We start from the raw sequence: 19,226 nt of genomic DNA, 5'->3' as shown, positions 1-19,226 counted from the left end.
CTCCATTCTTTTCCTCTATTTTTCTGACAATGTTGTGGTCTCTTGCTGCTGTTCTTCTCATTATTCTACTTTGAAGTGTGCAATAATTTTTAGGACCAGCAGTTGTAGAATACAAGTGAGGTCCAAATGACTGTCACCTAAACCAGAACATCACTTTGGGACAGAGTTTTGCATCTATATTTGTTTAGTTTTCATCTTAACTGGAGAAGAGTTATAGGCATCTAAGGGCATTTTTCAAATATGAAATCTGCTCTTTCCCACTCTAGATGAAAACAGCCTACTACAAAGTCCTAATTTAACTTCACTTATGCTGCTTCTCAGATATATAAGTATTTTCTCAATTGTAGCACCCTGGACACCCACCTTTGAAGCCCACCATCTTTATAAAGTGCTTTTCTGGCTCTTTCTGGGATCAGCAGCCTAGGCATTCTCTCCCCAATTCCTAGTACAGACACAAATGCTTCATAATCAACTTCTCCCAAATTATGTTATCTTGTGCACTGGACAGCCAGCTTTCTCCTACTCTCATAGAAAACTGAGTCTTCACAATATTTCTCCTCTTCCTTATTGTTTATAATGATATCTGAAGGACAGATCTCAGGAGATCAAGAAGACACTTCTCCTCCTTAGGGAACACTTGTCTGCATTTGAAAGGCATCTCCACCCTTAGGCAATGCAAAAAAGGCTATAAAACCCACTTCCCACCCTGATTCATGGGATCACCTGTCTGCATTCCCCAACACGCAGTTTTTCTCTTCTCTTCTCTATGAATAAAATATTTCCAACCTCTGCTGTGAGTCTGTCTGTGCTTTCATTCTCAGAGCAGGCTCAAGAACCCTGAGCACCTGAAATTCCTACATGTGTCATCCATGCATCACATTTGGCAATGCATGAAGCCATCACCTGAGGTTGGTATAGGTTTTGCCAAACTAGGGATGGCTGCCTAGGAATTAGACCATGAGCATCTGTCACTCCAATAGAGTCTGTTTTCCAGGAGAGGCCCCCACCACAGCCTAGCTACTGTGGAACTCTCAGGTCAACCTTTCTCTCTCTCTCTCTCTCTCTCTGTCTTGTTAAGGAGGGTTTCTCCCTTGGGAAATTGAGGAAAAGCTCTGAGCCCATTACAGCTGTAAGGCAAGCAATCTGAGGAAACTCAGACTCTAGCCAGGGGTTTATACTGGACTGCCAATGCTAAGTGAGTGAAGCCAGACTTCAGTGCACTGAGGCTTTTTTTTCCCCTCTCTTTAAACTCTAACTCTCTCTCGCTCTTTCCTGATGTGACCTGCTTAAGTGGAGGTCCCAAAACAGCTGGTGGAAGGAAAGTTTGTCTTCAAGCCATAAAAGGTGGGGCACTCCCAGGTGTCACCCAAAGGCTTGAGACACAACTGCTTGACCCACCCTGAGGCTCCAAAGGCGGCTAAGTCTCGGATCCCTCCAGCCATGTCGGTGGCAAACAGAAAATCAGATCTCTTACCCTTCTTTCATGGGTTCTGTGGCCCGAGTGGAGGTCACCCCTTGCTTCCAGTGCCCCAGTACTGCCCTTGGGCATGATCAACCTGGACAGCAGTGATGACCAAAAATCTCTCATGCATTGAGCCTGGAAACTCTTTTCCCCCAACCCTCAGCCTCTCCTTCCCCTTTCCCAAGTAGTTCAGGATGAGTGTCCCCCTCCCCCCTTTGCACTAAACAGCAGTGAGCTTCTATCTTCAGGGAGTTTAGGAACAATCTCTACAGGCATAAGTAAGTGCTAATCTCCCATTTAGGTTTAACTGTCTTTGTCAAGCATCAGGTTAACTGGTTAAACAGGTTCCACAGCCTGCCCTCAGGGAAAGAAAAAAAAAAAACAGTTAAAAGGCAGAAACCTCATGTCTTCTGTTTTTTGCCCCTCACTGGAGTAAAAGCCTTCAGATGCTCTCTGTTTTCATAAAGAGCCTATATGCCTCACAAAATATGTAAGGGGACAAAAGTCTACTTCATGATGAGTCCCCACTGATGCCTCTACAGGGGTACTTCCTCTGGCCATGCAAGCCCTCTTGGTTACTTTGATAAAGTTATTTTTGAATTATAAGCCTTAAGCTGGTAGAGAAGAACCAGGCCTACCTGGGTCACAGGACAAACAGGAAAGTCAAAATAGACAAGAAATTGGTCAAAGATCACTTAAAGGGGTTGGCTGCTCCTGAAATGTGAGTAAATCTTCCACGACCTTGGCCACAGGTGGCAGTGGAAGAAGCAAGGGAGAGGGGGATGCCCTTTCCCACTAGAGTTTCTCCTCATCTGGGGACACCTAAATAAAAGGAGAAATTTCTGTTAAGGTGACCAATTGTCCCTTGTTTCCCTTTTTTTAGATGGGGAATCAAGCCTTAAGGATTCAGGAAGGATTCCCCCACCCTTGCCTGCTTATTAAAACACTGGAAAGATCTTGATCCAGAAAGTCTTCAACAAAAACAACTCAAGTTTTACTGCACCCAGACTTGGCCACAGTATCCTATGGGAGATGAAGAAAGATGGCGAGAAGAAGGGAGCATTAATTACAATACCATTCTTCAATTAGATATGTTCTGTAAAAAGAAGGGAAAGTGGGCCAAAGTTCCATATGTTCAACTGTTTTTTTTTCCAAAGAGACAACAAATGCAGGCTAGATGCCCAGACAATGGTAACCCTTTATAAAAAGCCCCCAAACTCCCTTAAACCAAAAAACCCACCTGATGCTCTGCTTAAGGGAGCAGAGATCTAGACCAATTGGTCTGTGTAACCACATCTGTATACTATAATAGGGACTTAGAAAAAGAAAAGAAGGACCTGGAAAAGGAAAAGAGAAAGGATAAGCAGCAGGAGGCTCTGATCACAGTGCTAACAGAGGCTTCCCTGGGGCAAAGTTGAATCCCGAGGACATGCTTTCAATGTGGACAGACAGGCCATTCTAGGAGGGAGTGCCCCCAGAGAAAGCAACCACCTGAACCCTGCCCCATTTGTCGGGGGAAAACATTGGAAGACACACTATCCTCGGTTCCCAGGGAAACCAAAGCCAGAACCTCCTACCCAATGATGGGTCTCTGGGCCTCCCATCCAGGTTCCTGTGACCACCATAAAAGCAGGGGAGCACTGGGTTTTACCCACTATTGAAAAGCACAAGGTCAGCCTCCTTATCAGTACTGGAGCCAGCATCTTGGCTATTCCTTTCTCCCCAGACCCAGGTCCTCTTAAGAAAATTACTGTCCAAGGCATATCAGGCCAGCCTTTAGAGTGGTATTTCACTCAGCCTTTAGCCTGCTCCTGGGGAGATTTCCATTTCTATCACTCCTTTTTAATTGTCCCAGAAACTCCTACTCCTCTTCTAGGGAGAGACCTTCTGTATAAATTAGAGGTACAGCTCCTTTTACCCCCAAGAGAGTACTTTTGCTTGCCCCTAATAGAGGAACAAGTACACCCCACAGTGTGGACCAATGGAAACACCATGGGATAGGCATGAACAGCTGTCCCAGTCCTAATTCACCTCAAAGACCACTCCTGGTTTCCCCATCAAAAACAATATCCTTTAAAGGATAGATATTAAGGAGGGGCAAATTCCCACAATCAAAGACTTAAAGAGACAGGGACTGCTAATAGAATGCTTCAGCCTATATAATACTCCTATTCTCAGTGTCAGGAAGAGACATAACAAATGGAGGCTAATCCAAGATCTCCACCTGATCAATGAAGCAGTAGTGCCTCTCCACCCTGTAGTTCCAAATCCCTATATGCTTTTAGCCCAAATACCTCCAGGTACTGCTTACTACTCTGTCCTGGACTTAAAGGATGCCTTGTTTTGCATTCCTTTACACCCTAAAAGTCAACCTATCTTTGCCTTTGAGGACCCCACAAGAAAGTCTGGACAGGTCACTTGGACTGTCCTCCCCCAGGGATTCAGAGACAGCCCCCACCTCTTTGGGTTGGCTCTAACCCAAGACCTGGCAGAATGGCAATATCCACAAGCTACTCTGCTACAATATGTAGATGACCTCCTGCTCTGTGGACTGAGTGAGCCTGTTATTTCATGAGCCACTGAATCCTTACCAAACTTCCTAGCAAACAGAGGATATAAAATCTCTAAAGAAAAAGCCCAATTTTGTCAGTCTGGGGTTGCATATTTAGATCTTGTCCTAGAGAAAGAAATGAGGGCTCTAGAAGATAGAATCCATCCAATCCTGATGTTTCCTCTACCTAAAACTCTAAAACAATTGAGGGCCTTTTGGGGGGTCACAGGATACTGTAGAATTTGGATCCTGGGATATGCAGACCTAGCCAGGCCCTTATATCAAATCCTTAAGGAAGCACAGAAGGATACCCAGCCCTTTATTGAACGGGATGACAAGTCAGAAAGTGCATTCCACCATTTCAAAAGGACCTTATGACAACTCCAGCCCTGGGTCTCCCAGTATAAGACAAGTTTCAATTATATGTCTGTGAAGAGGGAGGACTGGTCTTGAGAGTAGTGACTCAGCTTCAGGGCATTCAGTCCCCAGCCAGTAGGCTACTTAAGCAAAGAATTAGATCAGGTAGCCAAGGGATGGCCAGAATGTCTTCGAGCAGTTGCTGCAGTAAGCTTTCTAGTGCCTGAAGCTCAAAAGCTTCAGATTATCCTAATCTGCCCCCTAACAGTTTCTACCCCTCATGACCTAGGGGAAGTTTTAAACTCAAAAGGAGATCTTTGGCTATCTGACAGCTGTCTACTTAAATACCAGGTCGAGCTTCTAGGAGAGACAGAAATAACTTTAAGGACCTGTCAGAGCCTAAATCCTGCATCCCTTCTACTAGAGGCAGAGGGAAATCCTGAACACTCTTGTGAAGGAGGCATTTATGGAAAATTATGTTTCCCAACATTACTTAACTGATTGTCCCTTAAAAAACCCAGGTCTAGAATTATACACTTTGTCAAAAATTATATTCTTGAATTATACACTTTGTTTAGAATTATATTCTTTGTCAAGAATGGCGTCAGACATGCAGGGTTTGCAGTTGTGAAAGAATTTGGCATCCTCAAATCAGGTCTTCTTCCTCCTAATACAAGTGCCCAATTGGCAGAATTAGTGGCCCTAATAGTGTTAGGAACGGGAATCCTATTCCCCCGAGAGACAGAGAGCCAGGCGTGAATGCAATCAACAAAGCAGAGTTTATTGGGCTGGCTAGCCAGGGTCGAGCTCCCACATGGACACGCAGGACCGGTTAGGAAAACACAACCCTCAGCCTCTTTAGGGGAAATCTTATATAGACCACTACCTGCCGTTACAGCAAAAGCCTGCGCAGCACTTAACCAATGATTTTGTAACACAGAGTAAAAGGTCAGCAGTTGCGCGCGTATTTTCGTTATCAACATTGAGCAAGCAGGCAGAGCACATCTTGCATGTACATGCCGTCACCTTTCGCAACCTTCTCACATTCCTCACATTCTATATCCCCGAGCCGAGCCCTGCTGCCCTGCTTATCTTATCTACACGGGCATCTGGTACCGGTTTCTCCAACAGGGGGGTGGGGTCTGTTGAGACATCTCATTCCTTCTTATCCCTTTCATTCCCCCCTTTTCTTATGGCCTAAATTGAGGAATCATTTTCAAGGGGATGAAGAGCCTGATATTGTTGGCAGAGGACCAGAAGTTGGATAGTATTAATTCGACCTTTGACAAAAGTCATAAGTCGGTTTAGAATCCAGGGTCCTATGGTAACAAGTAATAGGAAGATTATTATTGGCCCTGCCAGTGCAGATAAAAGGGTAGCTAACCATGGGGACTGGTTAAACCAAGACTCGAACCAGCTTTCCCTGGCCTCTTTTTCTCATTTTCTTTGTTCCAGGCTCTTTCAAAGTTTAGACATGGAGTCACGAACAACTCCGGTATGGTCAGCGTAAAAACATTCTTCCCCTAGAGCAACACATAGTCACCCCTTTTGGAGGAACAACAAGTCCAGACCTCGTCGGTTTTGAAGTACTACCTCAGACAGAGAAGTGAGGGATTTTTCTAGGTGGCTAATGGAGGTTTCTATTCTCTCTATATCTTCGTCTATGGCTGCGTGCAGCGAAGACATCCCTTTCTGCTGGGTGGCCAAAGAAGCTATGCCAGTTCCTGCTCCCGCTAACCCTAGGCTGAGTAGGGTAGCAATAGTTACTGCGGAAATAGGTTCTCTCTTTTTCCTTTTTTCAACCATTTTTGTATTCCAGTATGAATATAGACTCTCTTCCGAATGATAGAGGATGTGGGGCAGCACAGCCACTATAACACAGAATTCTTTAGAGCTGTTAAACACCTTAGTTGATAGGCACGGGGTGAGTCCGGACCGCGAGCATAGCCACCACCCATTGTCCTTTGGAATTACCCATTTAATAGCATTTTCCCAGGTAGAACTGGCGTTAATAACAGTACATAAGTCTCGTCTATTCTTTGGCACTTTTCCTAAGCAGGTTCCTTGGCCGCTTACCTGTTGTATGGTCAGACCTCTTTTATGGTCTCCCCAGGAACACTGAGTGGGGTTTTCCTCAGATGAGGTATTGTGAGTGGTGTTTAGCCCTATTGCCTCATAGAATGGGGGCCTCACATCATAACATAACCAACAGGAGTTAGTCATGTTAGGGTTGGTGTGGTTTAACGTCAGGAAGGCAGCGCCCACTAGGTCCCAGAGGGGGTCTTTAGATCCCGTCATGAGACTGGGCCTCACCAGGGGAGGGCTGGCTCCTGATGGTCTTGGAGTTGTAACATTAGCCCGGGCTATGGTTGAGGGAAGGTGGTGAGTTGTGGAAGGTCGGGGAGGTGGCTTTACATAGGGTGGCCTAAGTACCTTATTAGGGCCTACTGCTGTGGACGGTGGCCCCATGGGCTCAGTTTTCAATCTGACTACTATGGTCGAGCCAGAGTGTCCACCATATTTATAAAATACAATTCCCCATGCCCTTCCTTGTATCCATCCTGGGGTGTCCTTTTTGCCAGCTTCAGTGAAAGTGACCTTGATTCTATCTAGATCTGCGGGCGGGCACTTGCGGGTGGTATGCGGAAGGTGCAGGCCCCCCCATCTGCTTCCCGATGGTACCCCATTTACAAAGGCAAATTTGAGCAGGTTTGGTTTTGATACTCCCCATTTCCATTCACCATCGTTAGATGTGACGCATGCCCATGACTTACAGAAAGAGTATTGTATCCCCCCACAGTCTTTGCACTTTTGGTGGCCTGGGCAAGCATAAAAACCATAGCGTCGAGCTGAGTCTGGGGTGGTGGCCCTGTAGGCAGGATTGATGTCTCTGAAGCAGAATTGTAGTTCCGGCCACCAAGTTCCCAATGGAGCAGTTTGAGTAGTCTCGTTGAGGGTGGTATGTGTCTCCCCATCAGTGAGTATCCAGGTTTGTTTATAAGGCTGGTGAGGGTTGGTTTCGGCAAGGCTCCTGCTCCGGGCAATGAGCAGGATCAGGAAGATCATCCAACTCATTCATGATGGCTCCTGAAGACTCTGCATGTTTTTGGGGCCGCAAGAGCTTTAGCTTTAATGGGTTGTCTGGGTGCTGCCGTACGGTCCACTCTTTAGCCCCTTTTTGTTTTTGATGATTGGCTCGGCTCGACGCACGTGGGAGTAATGGATCCAAGGTCCGATGCCGTCAACCTTGAGGGCAGTAGGGGTAGTAAACAGTACAACATAAGGTCCTTTCCATCTAGGCTCTAGGGTTTTGGACTGATGCCTTTTAACCCATACCATATCCCCCGGGACTATGCCATGTTCCGTGTTCGGGGTCCTCTCAGCAGTATGGTACGCTTGAATTAGGGGCCATATTTGTTGTTGTACTTTAGCTAAAGCCTGTAGCATAATCAGATAATTTGGGGCCAGATCATCTAGTCTCGGGCCTAAGGTCCTTTGAATGATGGGGGGTGGAGCCCCATACAGGATCTCAAAGGGAGTTAGCCCATGGACATAGGGGGAGTTCCGGACTCGGAAGATGGCCAAGGGAAGGAGTGTCACCCAATCACCGCCAGTCTCCAGGGCCAATTTGGCTAAAGTCTCCTTTAGTGTCCTATTCATCCTTTCTACTTGCCCTGAGCTCTGGGGGTTGTATTCACAATGTAACTTCCAACTGGCCCCCATAGCCTGGGCTAGTCCCTGCAGGACTTTACTAACGAAAGCCGGACCATTATCTGACCCAATTGCCTCGGGCACCCCATATCTGGGTATGATTTCCTTTAGCAAGGCCTTTGCCACTACCTGACTTGTCTCCTTCTTTGTAGGAAAAGCCTCCACCCAGCCCGAAAAGGTATCTATGAATACCAGCAAATATTTGTACCCAAACTTTCCTGGTTTTACCTCAGTAAAATCCACTTCCCAACTTCTTCCCAGAGCCCTCCCCTGTTCCCAAGTACCTGTATGGTGCCCCTCCCTTCGTCCTGGTTTCATGACTGTGCAGCTGGCACAATCTTCCACAATTTGGCGGACTGCCACGGTCTGGTTGGGAAATCGGAGCTGCGCAGATGTCAGCAGGTCTAGCAATTTTCTCCGCCCCAAATGGGTGGACTTATGTAAGTTAATCAACAGGAATCGTCCGAGTTTTTCGGGCAGAATTAACTTGCCTTCCAAGTCACTTCTCCATCCATTTTCCCCTTCTCTAATGGGGGAGTGGGCTCTCATCCAGGTGAAATCCTCCGTGGAGTATTCTGGTCGGGGGGGTAGTGAAGGGAGCTCTGGGACAGGCACGTCTACAGCCGCGATCATGGAAGGACTCACCATTGCTGCTCTCTTTGCTTCTTGATCTGCTCTGTTGTTACCGACAGCTTCCGGTGTCTTGGCAGACTGGTGGCCTGGGACATACATCACTGCCACTGCCTTCGGTTTTTCCACTGCCATTAATAGACGCTGGACCTCGGCCAGGTTCTTTAGATTTTTCCCTTCTGCTGTGCGGAATCCCCTTTCGCGATAGATGGCCCCGTGGACATGGATGGTACCAAAAGCATAGCGACTATCGGTGTAGATATTGACTCGCTTTCCTTTTGCCCTCTCCAGGGCCTCTGCCAAGGCAATTAATTCCACTTTTTGGGCTGAGGTTCCGGGTGGGAGAGCGCTGCTCCATACCCTATTTCCTTCTTGGTTGACTACAGCTGCCCCTGCCCTTCGGACTCCATCTTGGACAAAGCTGCTTCCATCCGTGTACCAGTTTAATTTACAGCCGGACAGGGGGGTATCCTTTAGGTCAGCCCGTACCTGTGTAACTTCGGTGAGGAATTCTTTGCAGTCATGGACAGGTGTTGGTAGTTCCGGATTAGGCAACAGGGTGGCAGGGTTCAGGGTTATGGGATCTGTGAATGTGATTCGAGGGGAATCCAACAAGAGCCCCTGGTAGTGGGTGAGCCTGGCATTTGTCATCCATTTCCCGGGGGGTTGTTTAAGGATTCCCTCCACCGGGTGAGGGGCCATTACCCAAAGTGCCTGTCCAAAAGTTAATTTATCGGCTTCTCTCACTAGCATGGCGATGGCTGCTATGATGCGGAGGCAGGGGGGCCATCCCATTGCTACTGCATCTAATTTCTTGGAAAGGTATGCCACAGGTCTCTTCCAGGGGCCTAGTTGTTGGGTCAGGACTCCTTTGGCTACCCCCTTTTTTTCATCTACAAATAGAGTGAATGGTCTTGTAGGATCTGGCAAGGCTAAGGCAGGGGCCTGTAAAAGAGCGTCCTTTAGCTGGTCAAAGGCCTGTTGTTCTCTTTCCCCCCATCTCCAATCCGGAGCCTCTTTGGTGGCCTCATATAAGGGTCTGGCTATCTCTGCAAATCCCGGAATCCAGAGTCTACAGAATCCTGCGGAGCCTAGGAACTCTCTCACTCCCCTAGTGGATGTGGGGGATGGGATAGCCAAAATAGTCTGTTTCATGGCATCAGTCAGCCATCTTGGCCCATCTGCGATCCGATAACCCAGATATGTCACTGACCTTTTACAGATGTGGGTTTTCTTGGCACTCGCCCGATATCCCAGCTCACCTAATTCCGTTAGCAGGTGTTCAGTAGCCTCGTTGCATTCCTCTCGGGTTTCTGCCGCTAACAGTAAATCATCAACATACTGTAATAGAGTGACTCGTGGGTGGCTCCTGTGAAAGGGTTCCAGGTCCTGGCTCAGGGCCTTGTTAAACAGGGTGGGAGAAATTTTAAATCCTTGCGGCAGTCTGGTCCAAGTAAGCTGTCCAGATTGGCCCCCATCCTCGTGCCACTCGAAAGCAAATAGCGGCTGGCTAATTTCTGACAATGGAATGCTGAAGAAAGCATCTTTCAAATCAAGGGTTGTATACCACACTTGCGAGGGGGGTAGGTGGCTGAGCAAGGTATAGGGATTTGGAACAGTGGGATGAATGTCCTCCATCTGCTCGTTTACCTTTTGCAGGTCTTGCACAGGCCTATAGTCCTTGCTTCCTGGCTTTTGGACGGGGAGCAGAGGTGTATTCCAGGTGGACCGACAAGGCTGCAGTACTCCTTCCTTTAATAGCCTGCGGATATGAGGGGCTATGCCTCTTCGAGCCTCCTCGGGCATAGGATACTGTTTCACCCGAATGGGAAGAGTGGAAGCCTTCAATTGTATAACTACAGGAGGGAGGTGTTTGGCGAGCCCAATTCCTGCAGTCTCTGCCCAGGCCATGGGAAATCTTTTTACCCATTGGGCCATGTCCCCTCCTGGCTCCTGTTGACTCTCAAACAGATGATGTTCGTCATCCAGTGATAGGGACAGGACATGTATCGGGCTCCCCTCTCGATCAGTCACAATTATTCCATCTGGCTCAAAATGGATATGGGCCCCTATTTTGGTGAGTAGGTCCCGTCTGAGCGGGGGAGTGGGGCTCTCAGGAACGACCAGGAAGGAGTGTGTGACCTGGTGTTTTCCTAAGTTTACCCTTCTTTTGGTAGTCCATGTACATAACTGTGTACCGGTGGCCCCCTGAATGACACTTGTTCGTTCCTTGTTCAAAGGTCCATGTGCCTTGTTTAAGACCGAATACTGGGCGCCAGTATCCACCATGAACCCCATCGGTTTCCCCTCCACATGTACTGTTACCCAAGACTCGGGGAGGGGGTCCGAGCCCCGTCTCCTTCAGTCCTCTTCTCCGGCTAGGAGGACTCTGGCCTGCTCTACTGCTCGTTCCCTTTCCCTTTTATCCCCCAGTCTCCTTCCAAACCCTCTTCTTCCCTTTAACTTAGGGCATTCTCTCTTCCAATGCCCAGTTTCCTTACAGTAAAAACAGTGTTCCTTATCCGGGGTCCTGGCGTGGCCCCCACCCCTGGGTTGGTCCTGGACACCCACTAGGAAGATACGGGCCATTTCTCTTTGTTGCTTTCAGTTTTCCTTAGCCTGGAACTCCCTGTCCTCCTTTCTCAATTTCTTCTGGGCCTCCCTGTCTTCCTTTCTCCACCTTTCTTCCCTTTCTTCTGGAGTTTCCCTAGCGGTAAAGACCTTCTCTGCTATTTGTAGCATTTCCCTAATGGTCATTTCCCCTAAGTTTTCCTGTTTATTGAGTTTTCTCCTAATGTCTGGAGCTGCCTGATTAATGAATGAGAGCACCACAGCAGACCGGTGGAGCTCCTCCTCAGGGTCAATAGGGGTGTACTGACGGTATGCCTTATAGAGGCGCTCTAAGAAACTGGCCGGGCTTTCGTTTTCCCCTTGGACGACTGCTTTTACTTTTGCAAAGTTGGTGGGCCTTCTAGCGGCCGCTCAGAGACTGGACATAAGAGTCTGGCGGTAGATTTGGAGACGCTCCCTACCTTCTGCGGTCCCAAAATCCCAATCAGGGTGGCATAGGGGGAAGGCCTCGTCTATGGCCAGTTGGAGAGTTGTGGGTGTCCCATTATCCCCCAAGACATTTTTTCTTGCTTCGTTGAGGATGCGCTCTCATTCCTCCGTCGTAAAAAGAGTATTGAGCAGCTGATGACAGTCATCCCAAGTGGGATGGTGTGTATGCATGATGGACTCCAAGAGATCTATGAGACACTTGGGGTCTTCCGAAAAGGGCGGGTTCTGCGTCCTCCAGTTATATAGATCACTGGAGGAGAATGGCCAGTACTGAAACTGTTGCCCCCTTCCCAGTCCCCCTTGGCCTACCATCCAGACTAGAAGTGTAGGGACAGTTTCCTCCCCCTGTGTTGATGAGGAGGGCCCGTCTTACCCCTCCCTTTCCCGAACCCCTCGGGGGCGAAGTCTTCAACCCATTCCTCCTCCTGCTGCCAGTCCTGTTGAGGAGGATGAGGAAATTTCCTCCTCTGGGGCACTGGCTTGGCCAGGGGGAGTCACGTATGGAGGCGGCCGATCTTCCTCTGCCCCTGTGAGGGATGGGTAAAGGGGGGAACTCTCTGGTAAGACCGGAGATGGTAAGTGAGGTGCCGTGTTCTGAGGACCGGTCAGGGTGGGAAGAGGAAGTTTCTCCTCCTCCTTTATGACCAAGGCGGGCGTGACTGGGGTTTTAGCCCCGGGGGCCGAACTGGAGGGGTGAGTCAGAAAAGCTGTTAACCAAGGGGGGAGGTTCCTCACCAGATCCTCCCAAACCATAATGTAAGGGACTTGGTCTGGATGGCCTCGATTGCCTGGCCGAAAAATGACTGCTTTAACCTTAGTGATCATGTCTAGGGAGAGGGAACCTTGAATGGGCCACCCAACTCCGAACGTGGGCCACTCTGCAGAACAAAAGGTGTTGAACTTACCTTTCTTGATGACCAGACCCACATTTAAGGCCCTTTCTTTAACTTCTGAAAAGTGAGAAAGGATCAAAGACTTTGGGGTTGTTTGTCCCTGTCCCATTGTGGAAGGAGAATCAAACACCAAGAGAGATAGAACAAAAAGGGTAAAGGCAACAATAATTCCACACACACATAACACTCTCCAGCACTCGCTTGGACCGGTCCTTCTCTCACACTGGTGCGCACCCCATTCAACCTCCTCACCGTCCGACTTGCATATCAGGCCGAAAGGCGTCCACTTGACGGGTGGTTGGTTGACTAGCTCAATTAGTTCTTCACCTGGCGCCAGGATTCCTAAAATGCTCGAGCCCAAATGAGAGGAGAACCTCTCCCGGCAGGACCCTGCGGTCCTCCTAATGAAATTCTCAGAATAGAACTCCCTGGGGATTGGCCGAATCCCTGCCGCAGCCCAAATGGAACACTCAAGTTCCTCCAAATGAGGGTCTTGGATCCCCTCCCAATGCCTCGGACTTGGGATCGCCCCTGCTTTCTCGCGGGCAAGTTCTGTCTCTCGAGAAAATGGAATCTCGGTGGAACCTCCAAATGTTAGGAATGGGAATCCTATTCCCCCAAGAGACAGAGAGCCAGGCGTGAATGCAATCAACAAAGCAGAGTTTATTGGGCTGGCTAGCCAGGGTCGAGCTCCCACATGGACACGCAGCACCGGTTAGGAAAACACGACCCTCAGCCTCTTTAGGGGAAATCTTATATAGACCACTACCTGCCGTTACAGCAAAAGCCTGCGCAGCACTTAACCAATGATTTTGTAACACAGAGTAAAAGGTCAGCAGTTGCGTGTGTATTTTCGTTATCAACATTGAGCAAGCAGGCAGAGCACATCTTGCATGTACATGCCGTCACCTTTCGCAACCTTCTCACATTCCTCACATTCTATATCCCCAAGCCGAGCCCTGCTGCCCTGCTTATCTTATCTACACGGGGCATCTGGTACCGGTTTCTCCAACAGGGGGGTGGGGTCTGTTGAGACATCTCATTCCTTCTTATCCCTTTCAACAGAAGCCCTATGACTGTCAAAAAGAAACAGAGAGTGAACATCTATACAGATTCTAAGTATGCCTTCCTGATCTTGCATGCTCATGCAGCCATCTGGAAGGAAAGAAAAATGCTAACTACAACATAAACAGCTTCCCATAGAAATAAAAAGGAGGTTACTTTAATAGTTTTAGGGATAACAACATTAGTTACAGCCCTATCTGAAATCAACTATGGGGCAATTGCCAATCATGTAACTGCAAAAAACCTAACCAAAGTAATAGAGGGCACCTCAGACCAGGTAGGCCTTGCCATTAGGACAGGTAAAGGTCTTTGTCATCCCTTGCCTGTATGATCATGAACCACTGCCTGGCCCTAGATTTTCTTTTGGCCAAATAAAGGAGGTATGTGCTATAGACTTTGTTCCTACACTTTCTAGGTCCTATAATTGCCATTATTCTCTTGCTTGTGTTTGGGCCTTGCATTTTAAACTTACTTGTGAAGTTTGTTTCTTTTCACCTAGAATCCATCAAACTACAAATCACTCTGATGAAAATGAAAATGACATACTACTGCTGTCCCCTTGACAACCTGTCTCCTGGTCAGCCCTGATGCTGTGGGCCCCTTCATTGCCCCCTGTCAGCAGGAAGCAGTTACTGAATAGTCTTTGGTGTCCCTATTCCTAACAGCAGTTAGGGCAGTCACTGAGAGCTGGGACTTAAAGGACAGACCACAGGAGGTCAAGGAGACACTTCTCCTCCTTAGGGAACACCTGTCTGCATTTGAAAGGCATCTCCACCATTAGGCAATGCAAAAAAGGCTATAAAACCTACTCCCCACCCTGACTCATGGGATCACTTGTTTCTGGGCCCCCCTGCATTCCCCAATATGCAGTCTTTCTCTTCTCTTCTCTATGAATAAAATCTTTCCAACCTCTGCTGTAAGAGTCTGTCTGTGCTTTCATTCTCAGAGTAGGCTCAAGAACCCTGAGCACCTGAAATTACTGCACGTGTCATCCATGTGTCATATTCACTAAGAGAAGACTGAAATGCTAAATTTACACTACACTCCCAAACAGAGATCTGTGCTCTTCAACATGAAAACCATGGTTCAATTGGGCATGGGACCAGAAATTGTTCTGGCTCTTCCCTAAATGCAGACCCATAGGATCCTCCATTTTCATGGTATCTGACACCATGGCTTACAAGAGTAACTGTGGACTTTTCTCATTTTCTTATCAACTCCCTAGGGGAACTGGTATAAGTTTATTTATTTTTATTTATTTATTTTTTTATTTCTTTTTTTTTTTTCATTTTTCTTTTGGTATAAGTTTAAATACCAGCTTTAAGGTACCAATTTCCAAAGCTGTGCTTCAAAGAGTGACGTAGACTCTCAAATGTAGATTTTCATATTCACTTACCATTTGTAAGCTTTTGAAAACAGGAACTGAAACCCAAGCTATGCCAAGGTAAACACTTAATAATCCCACCATGAATGTAGCCCAGTACACAATATTGGACCAGCACACTGACTGCACTGGGTTCAATCCCAGTACCACAAATTCAAGCAAACTCCACCTAAAACATTCTTCTCTGATTATCCTTCCTAAATGATCACATATCAAGTTTATTTTTATCACATTGATTAAATATTGTGCATGGTTCTTACATGACTACTACAAATACATTACTTGTTTTTCTCTCAATACACCATAATTTTGATGAAAGATACATTATTTTCATAATTTCTTCCATCATTTCAACTATAAAAATGTTACTGCTTAAAATCAGCTTCATTGCAATGTTATGAAACATAATTTATGAATAAATGTTAGACAATACAAGTCCATGAGAATGATTTGTTGGCAGGCACCTTAATCCCAATAGTAAGGAGACAGAAGAAGGAAGATTGAGACTACATGGCCAGCCAGGGTATGTATCAGGAGTATGTTTCAAAATTTTTTTTTAACCAGGTGCCAGATTCTCATACCCATAATCCTAGCTCCTTGGGAGGCTGAGATCAGGAAGATCTTGGTTCAATCCAGCCACGCAGATAGATCACAGGACCCCACCTCCAAAATAACCATTGCAAAATGGACTGGAGGTGTGACTCAAGTGGTGGAGAACCTGCTTTTCCAGGTGCCTGCCTGCTCAGCAAGGTCAAATTCCTGAATTCAAACCCTAGTCACACAAAAAATATTAAAATTTAAAAAATCCTTGAAAATGTAAGGTGAGGCAATGAGAACCCTGAGAAAGTAAACAGCAAAGAAAAATACCTAAGAACAGGGTTTAGATTTAAGCTAAAGGTAACAATATATGTGGGAGAGCCCTGCTTAGAGACTGCAATGCACAGGATTGATGAGTGCAAACCCACTGTCCTCAGGTCTGCAATCTGGAAGATAACCTCATGAAATCAGTGGAACATGGCCATCATCTGCTGTGCACCACTCTCATGGCCTTCCCACCCAGTGTGTACTGAATGACCTTGTGGGCCTTTCTCCAGCTTTAAGATCAGCTCAGGTTTGGTAATGATGTATTGCCTTGTTCATGGGAAACAGTGTAGGATTTTGTCAAGCTATTAAGTCCAGATTTTTTTCTGCCACTATTGCTTTCTGCAAGGAGGGACATGTTCTGTACCAGTGCTGCCAGCAAGGGAAATGCTAGCCATAGTGTTATCAAACACTTGAAATAGGACTAGCATGATTGAGGAGCTACACTTAAAATTTTATTCATTTTCTTTTATTGAGGTATTTTATTGAACTTATGATTTGATATAAAGAAACCATTAAATATAAATAAAACCAACAATCTGTAAGCTAAATTCATTTACAGCTTCAATGTATATGAAGCAAGGAAGGAGAACATATATTTGTATTTTGTATTTTCAGTCTGCATTTCACAGAGAAGCCTAGAATGTTTAGCCCTCCCATTTGCTAAAAATGTGTTCTTGTGGCTATAAGGCAATAGCAGAAGTCCACTCATAACCACACAAAAACCACCCAACACACTAGTGGAACTACACATAAGTACCATATTGAGGTGAATCAAACAAGATAGTGAAGAGAGATAAACACAATATTAAAGGCACTGATTATGCATTCTATCTACATAAACAATCTCTAACAAGAAATTTTATGTGCTTGTCATTTTCTAATGATTTATAACCTAAAAATATGCACACATGCATCACGATATCTCCTTCCTAACTCCAAAAGATTGCTGGTGTTCACTCTAGCATCTCTGCCATTTCCCAGCAACAGGTATAAAACATGAGGTCAGGTGAACAAACTGAGTAGATCTACATTCAAACAATCAACCCTGCAAGAACTGGAAAGGTTTAAGGAAGAATTAAAGGGTAAGAAACCAGAGTGAGATGTCAGATCACAGAGAAGTAAGACTGCAGAACATAGAGGTAACCTTTAAGGAGAAAAATGAAAGAAGGTCAGGAACAGAATTAGGTTAAAATTTTGTTGACTGAAGATAAAAAGATATTTTACTTCCAAATGATCTGCTTGGTTGCCTCTGTTTAGATACTGGTGCTATGATGTAAAATTTGGAAATGGAAAAATAAAACAGCAGGCCGGGTGCCCGTGGTTCATGCCTGTAATCATAGTTACTTTGGAGGCACAGATTACCAGGATCTGGGTTTGAAACCATCCAGGACAAATAGTTCATGAGACACTATCTTGAAAATATACCATGCACATACACCCACACACAAGAAAACAACAAATAAAATAAAAGAAAAGAAAATACTCAATAATAAAAAGGGGCTTGTTGAATACCAAAATTTTAGAGCACCTGCCTAGGAAGTGAAAGGCCCTGAGTTCAAACCCCAGAACCATCAAAACCAAAAAAATCAAACAATGTGTCAGAGACTTGAAAATATCACACGTGGAATAGCTGATACTGTGTATATGAGATGGACAACTACCAATTACATACATGATTCCAGAGTTCAAGAGAGACAGATAAGCTGAAGATAAAATAATTTGCTAAAAAACAGAATTTTAGGTCTGCCTAGAGTTATCACATTGAATAAAATGGATGATCTTCAGAGAAGGAAAGTAACAAGAAAAGAATATAAGGAAACTAATATTTCCTGATAGAGGACAAAAAATAGACTAAAAAGACCAAGAAAGGATTTTCTGAGATTGTCCCAAAATAAAGAAAAGCTCAATGTTAATAACTCTGGGGATTTTGTGGTGCTCCATACTTATAATCTCAATATGCAGGGGGCTGAGGCAGGATGCTCAAGACTTCCAGGATAGCCTGGGCTACATAGTGAGACCCTGTCTGAAAAAGATGGAAAAAAAACAGTTCAACTAACATAATTAAGTATATCCATATATATGGAGATAAATTCTTTCAATAGTTCACATAGAGTTTGTTTTCAAATACCATGAGGCATGGTGATATACACTTGCAATACAAGCACACAGGAGGTGGAGATTGGAGAATACAGAATTTGAGGCCAGTCTGAGCAACAGAAGGCAGATAAGGCCAGTATGAGCTAAAGGGGACTCCTGCCTCAAAAACATATGAATAAATAAAAATACAAGAACCATCCTGTTATCAGTTCCACTTTAGTTAGGGTATGAAATGCCCTACAGGACCAGGTATGAAAGACTAGGACCCAGGGCATGGTGTGACAAGTAGTTGGTGGAATCTTTAAGAGGTCATGGAAGGTGTGTCCTGGAGCAGATATGGAGACCTGGCCAATTCTTGTCTCTCTTTTGCTTCCTGGCTATGGGGTAAGCAGCATCCTCTGCCATGAGCTACTATAATGATGTACTTTTGGGCCTTGCACAGGCACAGAAGCAATGGGATCACGTGATGAAACATTGAAAACTCCAAAGTCAACAGACAATATAAATCCTTCCTCTTTTTAAGTTGATTTCCTCAGGTATTTTGTCATAATGATAGAAACCTGATAAACACAGGAAACTGTCACTTCATCTCCAAATCCAGCACAGAGCTGAAGAAATTGAAATTACAACAACTCCTCCTGGATCCAAAGGGGTGTGGAAGAGACAGAGCACACTGATGCCAGTCTGTATCATTTTATTATACCAGCCTTTATAGAAAAACACAGCTTCTCTTCTGCTATACCTTACTATATTACTAAATGTATTATTTCCAACAGTTCCTTTTACTTAGCATGGCATGTTAGGCTATGAAGAAAGTATTTCAAGCATATTGAAAAAAAAAAACCACAATTTGAAATGGCAGAGGATGCGTTGGAACCAGACATGGCATTATCACAGATCAAACTTTCTTTGAAACTCTCATTAAGGCACTAAGGAAGCTAATGCCAACCAGGACAGGTTGGCAAAACAAACTCCAACTTGTATTGGCTACAAGAAGTTAATTTAAATATAAACACATATGCCAGTCTCACACCTCTAATCTTAGCTACTCAGAAGGCAGACATCTGGAGGATTAAGGTTCAAGGTCAACCTGGCCAAATACTTCTGGGACCCTATCTTGAAAATATTCAACACAAAACAGAGCTGGAAGAA

Source organism: Castor canadensis, chromosome 2 (assembly GCF_047511655.1).
Source record: "Castor canadensis chromosome 2, mCasCan1.hap1v2, whole genome shotgun sequence".
Lineage (NCBI taxonomy): Eukaryota > Metazoa > Chordata > Mammalia > Rodentia > Castoridae > Castor > Castor canadensis.
The sequence above is the reverse complement of the archived record's forward strand: the minus strand, read 5'-3'. Positions refer to the sequence as shown.